Below are 9,483 nucleotides of genomic sequence, written 5' to 3' on the forward strand. Positions count from 1 at the left end.
TAGTCAAGTTTACAATATTCACAAACCAAGTGGATCATAACTGAGAGAACATTTACTTTAGAGAACAAAAAATGTTGATAGAAGTTTCTGTCTAACTTTGAATCACTATCTGCTCAAAACTGCCAAAACAGGAGCGCCTGGGTGGCTCAGTTGGTTAAGCGTCTGACTTTAACTCAGGTCACGGTCTCACGGTCCGTGAGTTCGAGCCCCGAGTCGGGCTCTGGGCTGATGGCTCGGAGCCTGGAGCCTGCTTCAGATTCTGTGTCTCCCTCTCTCTGCCCCTTCCCTGTTCATGCTCTGTCTCTCTTTGTCTCATAAATAAACGTTAAAAAAAAAAAACAAAAAACTGCCAAAACAAAAATTTTCCATTAAAAAAATACACTTAAATACCTTCACATTCACTTTTTATATGACGTGTGTATTTTTTCTTTTGCTGTAAATGTTACAAACAGAACTTTCGATCCTCTGAGATCCACTCCTGCCAGCCATCCAATTTTCCAAAAACTCAGGCATGATTCTTAGTTTCTTTTCTTTTCTTTTCTTTTCTTTTCTTTTTTTTTTTTTTTTGCCTCCCTTCAACAATCCGTCAGCAAACCTGTCTCTTTAACCTTAAGCTGTAGGTTACACCTGATCACCTCTGGCCATCTCCTAGCCCAAGCCAGCTTCCTCTCTTCGTGTACTGTCTATCCTTTCCCTTCTGTGGCTTGTTTCTCATATAGCTGTCAGAGTGATCTTTTTATTTTTTCAAAAACACATTTTTAATCTCTATACCCTACGTGAGGCTTGAACTCACAACCCTGAGGTCAAGAGTTGCACACTCCACTGCCAGCCAATCAGGCGCCCTCAGATCTTTTTCATGCATAAAACTGGTCCCATCACTCTCCTGCCTGAAGCACTGCCATTTTTTGCTGCTCTACTAAGAACAAGAGCCAGACTCCTTGCCATGGCCCTTAAAGCACCATGTGACTTGGCCTTTGCTGACCAATATTCCTTCACAATCCACTCTCCCTTCACGCTTATCATTCCACTGCCTTGTTGCCACCTCAAGACCACCACAGGAGGTTCTCACTCTGCCTGAACACTCTTTTACCCAATATTTGCTTGGTTCACTCAGCATTGTGTCCGCAGAGAGGCCTGGCCAGATTTCACAATCTAAAGTAACACCCTCTCCCAGCATTCTCTTTCTCATAACCCTTCTCTGTTTTCTCTCAGGACTTGTACCTATCATTGTTGCTCTAGCCCAGCCTTTCTTCTGGCTTTATTAAAGAGAGGAAAATCTGGCTAGGAGCCCTCTAATCCTTTTGTGTCCTCCCTGCATGTGTAGATACTTCTATGTGAAAGTGTGTGTATGTGTGTGTGTCCAGATTGCTTTGGAGGAGGAAAGGTGATCCCCTGAGCCAAGTAAAGGGGACTCTAGAGTCCGACTTTCAGATATGAGGAAGTGTCCGCAGGAGACAGAGTTCGGCATCTCTCTCCTACTGACCCCTTGCGCCTCAGGGCCCAGTGTTGCCATGATCAAGTGGGATGCAATGGAATAGTTAGCATGAAACCTTGACATGTATCCCCTGGGGCTTAGGGCTTATGTGACCATAGAACCTAATGCCTTCCTTCTGACTGGAGAATCTGCCCACAGCAAGGAAAAACAGGAAGTGACCCTCACCCTGCTTCCCTAACCCCAACGAATCCCAACCCTAGCACCTAACCGTGATTCTAAATCCTTTATCCTGACCTATAGCCCCATCACTGACAGTGATTTGACTCTTGTAATCTAACCCTAGCTCTTCTGACCCTGACCCTGACTCATTCTCTTCTGACACTGACCTTGTAACCTTTGGTCCTTAAACTCAGGTCCTAAATGTTAGGCCTTTGCCACAGCCCTAACATCTAATCCACCCCCAGTCCCCCTCTAACCTTAACTCCTTTGACACTACTTTCCAACCATAACCCAAGCCCTAGTCCCTGAACTTCTCAGACTTTAACCTTAGACCTGGTTCTAGATCCTGAGGCCCTGACATTTGTCTTCTAACCTCCTAATCCTGCCCTAATCTCAATTTTTAATCCCTAAATCCTGACTCATAGATTCTGACCTCTAAACCCTCACCCATAAATCGCTAATCTCCAGGGTCCCCAGACTCCCAACCCTGACTCCACAAATGAAAAGCCAGTATTTCACCCTACCATGAGCCACAGACAAGGGGAATTGCAGCAACTCAAACTGTGCATAGGGTAAAGCACGTAGTGAATGAGTGTCAGCAAGTTAATTGGCCAGGCACAGAATATGAAGCAATAAGACTCCTAGAAAGCCAAGGTGGGGGGGGTGGGGGCGGTATGTGGGGAAGCCAGGAAAACTTCTCTAAATACAGGATGTGGTAGACTGCCAGCAAGTCTGAACAAAACTTCAAATCTCAGAAGATGGACAGTGAAAGCCCCAGTCATTCTGACCATACCTCCGTCCCAACACAGCAGGTCAGCTGGTCATCCTAGACCCATGATGGAAGACAACTGTCCTTAGTAAGTTGCAAAACTCTCAGACACAGATGGATGGCTCAGTAAAGCCCTTGCTCTAGGACACACAGCAAAAGAAACAGCAATATAATGACCACCATGATCCAGGAGATAAGAGCCATAGATAGCATTACCATTCCCCCAATTTCCCTGGAACAATCATCAGGACTCCAGGGAGACTCCCGGAAACCAGCTAACAACCCAGCTGGACAAAAGACAGGAACCCTATATAAACCAGCTCTTTCCCCAAATTCCAGACCCTGACATGAACTAAACTTCAAGAAACAGGCACAAATTTTCCCCGTGGGAACCCTGTGAGAAGACAAAAGAAAAAAAAAAAAAAATCCATGCTCTAATAAAGATGGAATCCCAGAAGCCTCCCCTTTCTCCCATTTCCAACCCCTTCCCCACCACTAGGGTGCCCATACATAAGAGACAAAGGACAAGTAACAATAGTAATAGAAAACATTTACTAAGAACAGTACTGAGAAGGTGCTTCATCTTGCTTATGGTTATGTGAATTCTGTATGTACATTGTACTTAGGCATAATTTGCTTTAAATTGAAGGACACTGCTAAAACCTAAAATACATATATTTGAGAAGAAAGCTGAAAAATCATCAAAGCCTCCATCTCTACAAGTTATAAAAAATAAGCAAACTAAACACAAAATTTATTTAAAAGGCAGAGTTAAAAATAAGAGCAGAGATTTCTCAAAATGAAAAAAAGTATCAAAAATATGTTTATTTTAAAATTTTTATGCAGTTATGCATACAGCAAAGTGAACAAATCTTAAGTATGCAGCTTTTAAATATATATATGTAGGGGCACCTGGGTGGCTCAGTCGGTTGAGCGTCTGACTTCGGCTCAGGTCATGATCTCAGTTTGTGGGTTTGAGCCCCGCGTCAGGCTCTGTGCTGACTGCTTGCTCAGAGCCTGGAGCCTGATTCGGATTCTGTGTCTCTTTCTCTCTCTGCCCCTCCCCCGCTCACGCTTTGTCTCACTCTGTTTCTCAAAAATAAGTAAATGTAAAGTAAAATAAATTTAAATATATATGTGTACGTGTGAGTAACCATCACCCAGATCAAGATACAGAGCATTTCAAGCACCATCCAGGCAATTATAATCAATATTCCAAATGAGATTGGGGAATATTTAAGAAAATATTCTTTTTTAAAAAATATTTTATTTATTTTGAGAGAGAGAATCCCAAGCAGGTTCTGTGCTGTCAGCACAGAGCTCAGTGGGCTCCTGACCATGATATCCTGACCTGAGCTGAAATTAAGAGTTGGACACTTAACCAACTGAGCCATCCAGGCACCCCCAAAAAATATTCTTAAAGATGACTTGACAGAAAAAAAAGGCAAGAAAATGTTAAGAAATAGTAGTAATGAGGTAACACTTAGATATTAAATATAAAGCTACAATAATTTAAATTGTGGCGTTGGAATAGGATTACATCAGTCATGGGCAAAGCTTTTAGAATGAAGGTCTTGTATGTAGAAGAATAAATATTTTAAAACCAGTAAAAAAAAAATATTTTTATTCTTTTACAAATGTTTATTTTTGAGAGAGAGAGGATGATCAGGGCAGGGACTGGGGGGGGGGGGACAGAAGATCCAAAGCAGGCTCTGCACTGACAGCAGTGAGACCGTGAGACCCATGCAGGGTTCAAACTCATGGATCCGTGAGATCATGACCTGAACCGAAGTTGGATGCTCAACTGACTGAGCCACGTAGGCACCCCTAAAAATTATTTTTATTTTTTTATGTTTATTTATTTTTGAGAGAGAGTATGAGTGAGCGGGAGAGGATCAGAGAAGGGGGGTAGGAGGGCAGAGGATCTGGGGCTCCAGCTCACGAACTGTTGAGATCATAACCTGGGCTGAAGTTGGATGCTCAACCAACTGAACCACCCAGGTGCTCCATTTTTAAAAAAAAGAATGGTTGGGTATAGACTTGTCTTACAAAAATACTTATAATTTTTTATAAATCCACTTTCATCAAATAGTGAAGTATAGGTATACATAAAAGTCAGTGGCATTCCACAGAAAAGGTTAATGTTCATAAGGTTGAGGATCCATCTGGAAGGAAACAGACTAACTCCAACCAAATACATGCTAAATTCTGCCTGGCTTTAAATGGGTAAAATGATGAAAATGTTGGAACGAAATTTAGGAAAATATGTTTATATCCTTCATGGTGAGGAGACTTTCCCAAGAAGATATGGTCTAGAAGCCATAAAGGAAAGGCTATGTCACTTAAGTAAATAAATGTCATAAAAAACCAAGAATGAACTGTAGACTGTAGTCTAAACAACTACAGCTTGTTGGCAGCTACGATAAATAAATGTCTCCTACCAACTGGCTAATAAATATGACTCTACAAATTGCTAAGTAAAACAAAACATCTCCAGGCAAAAGAAGTGAGTTGTCCTCTACTGCTGTTTGGATTAGAGTTCCATTTCTCTTGAATGGAGCCTCCAGAGGAGTCATTTCTTTTAAATTTTTTTTTTCAACGCTTTTTATTTATTTTTGGGACAGAGAGAGACAGAGCATGAACGGGGGAGGGGCAGAGAGAGAGGGAGACACAGAATCGGAAACAGGCTCTGAGCCATCAGCCCAGAGCCTGACGCGGGGCTCGAACCCACGGACCGCGAGATCGTGACCTGGGTGAAGTCGGACGCTTAACCGACTGCGCCACCCAGGCGCCCCAGAGGAGTCATTTCTTAAGGTAGAAGTAAAGACCAATCTATTAGGTGAGGGTGGAGGGCTCTCCCTGACATTCTTTGGAGCTCCAGCCACTCCCAATTGCCTACAGCACATCTACTCTTCAAATGCAATCCTCATCTCAAATCTGTTCTGTCCCCCACGAAATCTGGCATCTTCTCCCTCACCAGTTACCAACTGGAATGCGGCATTTATGTAGAATTCTTGTTGTCTTAAGTCTTACAGTAGCCAGTCAAGATACTGATCCACAAAGTTATTTAGGTTGGTTGTCTTCTTCCCTATCCCTTCAGTGTGGGAAATATACAGAAATATTAACAAATATTTGCACAGATAGTGCAGTGGTTAGTGTTTGTATTCCATTTTGAGTTCCCCACATCCTGGTTGGTTTTAATTGTTTATTTTTGTGTATGTGAACCATAACTGTGGTTTTAAGAGAACTATACCAAAAAAGATACACTCAGAGCAGTGCTACTCCCCCCTCATTCCTACTGTCTTGTTCCCATTCCCCATTTCTTTCCGTCATTTCCCCACCTACTCCCTACAGGTAACCAACCTTTTTTTTGTTTCTAGTTTACCCTCTCTGTATTCCCTTTGCACAAATGAGCAGATACAGATGTATTTTATTTTATCCCCTTCTTTCTTACACAAGTGTAGTGTAGTGTAGATACTCTTTGGCATTTTGCTTTCTCCACTTACAGAATGCCCTGGAAAACACTGCATATCAGCTCATAGATATCTTTCTAATTCACTTTTACAGCTGCCTTGTTGTTTATTGTGTGATGTACTATAGTGTATTTAACCACTCTCCTATACATGGACATTTAGGTTGTTTTCAGTAATTTGCAATAACAATGCTGCAGTGAATAACTACACACACACACACACACACACACACACACACACACACACATTTTTTTTAATCGTTAACATTTATTTATTTTTGAGAGACAGAGGAGTAGGAGAGGGGCAGAGAGAGAGGGAGACACAGAATCCGAAGCAGCTCCAGACTCTGATCTGTCAGCACAGAGCCCGACGTGGAGCTCAAACTCAAACTGTGAGATCATGACCTGAGCCAAAGCTGGACGCTCAACCAACTGAGCCACCCAGGCACCTCACACATATATATTTTTGTATAGAGGTGTCTCTTCAGAGTGGTAGATTCTTAGAGGAGTGAGATTACTGGCTTGGAAGGAAAATGTATACATAGGTTTGTTAGGTATTTGCCAATAATTTTGTTAGCTATTTCTTAGGTATTTCCTTCTATTGATTTCTAATTTTAGTCCATTGTGATCAGAAAACATACTTTGTATGATTTCAATCCTTTTAAATTTGTTGGACATTTTTAATGGTCTGGGATATAGTCTATCCTGGAGAATATTTCATGTGCACTTGAGAAATATGTGTAATTCTGCTATTGTTGTATGAAGTGTTCTGTAGATGTCTAGTGGGGTCTGTGATGTCTGTATAGTTATAGTTATTCAAGTCTTCTACTTTACTTTTGATCTTCTGCTTAGTTGCTCTATCCAGGATTGAAAAGGGGATGTTGAAATCTCCAGCTATTATTATTATTTTTATTTTTTAAAAAGATTTTTGCAGTGTTTTACACCCTTGGAAGTATTGCTGCATTGGCTGGTATGCGCTTTAAAATTTATTTATTTATTTATTTATTTATTTATTTATTTATTTATTTTAATGTTTATTTTTGAGAGACAGAGAGAGACAGAGTGTGAGCGGGGGAGGGGCAGAGAGCGAGGGAGACACAGAATCCTAAACAGGCTCCAGGCTCTGAGCCTTCATCACAGAGCCCGACACGGGGCTTGAACTCATAAGCCATGAGATCACGACCTGAGCCGAAGTCGGACACCTAACTGACTGAGCCACCCAGGTGCCACAAAATCTCCAGCTATTATTGTGGAATTGTCTATTTCTCTCTAATTGGCTTCATGAATTTTTGGGGCTCTATTTTTAGTTGCAAAAATTTTTATATTTATATGCCCTCTTGCTGGTTTGATTCTTTGATCATTATAAAATATCCTGGGGCGGGGGGGGGGCGCCTGAGTGCCTCAGTCGATTAAGCATCTGACTCTTGATTTTGGCTCAGGTCACAATCCCAGTGTTGTCAGATTGAGCCCCACTTCCGGCCCTATGCTGGGCATGGAGCCTACTTAATATTCTCTCTCTCCCTCTCCCTCTCCCCATCTCCCACTTGCACGAGCGCTCTCTCTCAAATTAAAAAAGAAAAAAAAAATTTTAAATCCTTTGTCTCTGGTAACAGTTTTTGTCTAAATTCTGTTTTGTTTGATAGTAGTATAGCCACTCCAGGTTTCTTTTTGTTACTGTTTGCATGGCTCATCTTTTTTCATCCTTTATTTTCAACCTATTTGTGTCTTAGAATCCAAAATGTATCTCTTGGGGCACCCCGGTGGGTCAGTTGGTTAAGAGTCAGGTCACGATCTCACAGTTCATGAGTTCAACCCTGCATTAGGCTCTGTGCTGACGGCTGAGAGCCTGGAGCGTGCTTCGAATTCTGTGTCTCCCTTTCTCTCTGCCCCTCCCCTACTTTGTTCTGTCTGTCTGTCTGTCTCTCTCTCTCTCTCTCTCTCTCTCTCTCAAAAATAAACATTAAAAAAAAATTAAAAATGTATCTCTTGTGGACAGCATCTAATTGGATTGTGTTTTTATTCATTCTGCCAATCTCTTTTTGATGTTAATGTTTACATAGCTGTGGATAAGGTAGGATTGTTCTGTGCCATTTTGTTATTTGTTTTCTATCTGTCTAGTCTTTTTTGTTCTTCTATTCTTCCATTATTGATTTTTCTTGTATGTTAAATATTTTTGAGTGTACTATTTTCATTCCCTTGTCATTTCTTTTACTATATTTTTTTACTTAGTTCCTTAGTGATTGCCTTAGGGATTGCAATTAACATCTTAACTTATAACAATCTAGTTCATGTTAATTCCATCTTAATTTTAATGCTTAATATTGCTTCTATATAGCTCCATCTACCTCTTCCTTTGTGGTGTTATCATCATACAAATGTCATTTTATGTATGTGTGCAGGTCATGTTGGAGCAGATTTGAACCCACCAGCATGAGTTCAGTGGAGGTTTCCACTTTGTCTCTTCTTCTCATCTCCTCTTTCCCCCTTAAACAATTTCACCCTCATATTAAATCTCTGTCCACCTCTTTTATTTCTATAGACACTTTCAGTCTCTCATATCTGAAGAAAAGACATATCCACACTGAGCAAATAGTGCCATCAGATATAAATAATTTTCTCTTTAGAATTGTAGGATCTCTGTGTTGCATGGGACCTCAAGAAGATAATTGAGTCAGATGGTTCCTAATTCTGGTTTTGCATTAGAATTTCTGAGTTTGGGAGGCTTTTTAATTTATTAATGCATGCTGCCTGGGGTTCATTTAAGAACTTCTGATAAGACTCTCACTCTATTCTTTTCATTCTTGTTATGCTGTGTCCTAAGAAGTGAGAAGAAATTGGAGCAAATGACTGTAACTTCTAGATTATGTTGAGTAAATGTCCTTAGTCCTGAGTGATATCATTGGTCTTCAGCTTATAATTTTAGGAAAGTACAAAAGCATTAAAGCATAAGAAATAAACATATATATATATATATATATATATTTTTTTTTTTTTAACGTTTATTTATTTTTGAGACAGAGAGAGACAAAGCATGAACGGGGGATTGTCAGAGAGAGGGAGACACGGAATCTGAAACGGGCTCCAGGCTCTGAGCTGTCAGCACAGAGCCCGATGCGGGGCTCGAACTCACGGACCATGAGATCATGACCTGAGCTGAAGTCGGCCACTTAACCGACTGACCCACCCAGGCGCCCCAGAAATAAACATATATTAACATAAGCATGTATTTCCTCATCCTTTCTCAGTCTTGTGTGTGTGTGTGTGTGTGTGTGTGTGTGTGTGTGTGTGTTTCCCTAGCACCCTAACTGTATGTTTTATATAAGGATCTATACAGTTTGTTCTAGTAGAATCTTGACTGTGGAATTATGTGAAACTCTCTAAGCCTCGGTTCCTTTGTCATTAAAATGGGGGTATACTTCTTAAGTTTATCGTGAGATAGAGAAGGTAGTGCTTGTAGAGTATTTATTTAGAAACCTTACTGTGACCAGGCATTACTCCAAGTATTGTGCTCAATATGTTTTCTTTGTTTTTTTGTTTTATTTATTTATTCATTTTTTAAAATATAATTTATTGTCAAATTGGCTTCCA

This window comes from Panthera uncia, chromosome A2, assembly GCF_023721935.1.
Source record: "Panthera uncia isolate 11264 chromosome A2, Puncia_PCG_1.0, whole genome shotgun sequence".
In the NCBI taxonomy this organism is placed as follows: Eukaryota; Metazoa; Chordata; class Mammalia; order Carnivora; family Felidae; genus Panthera; species Panthera uncia.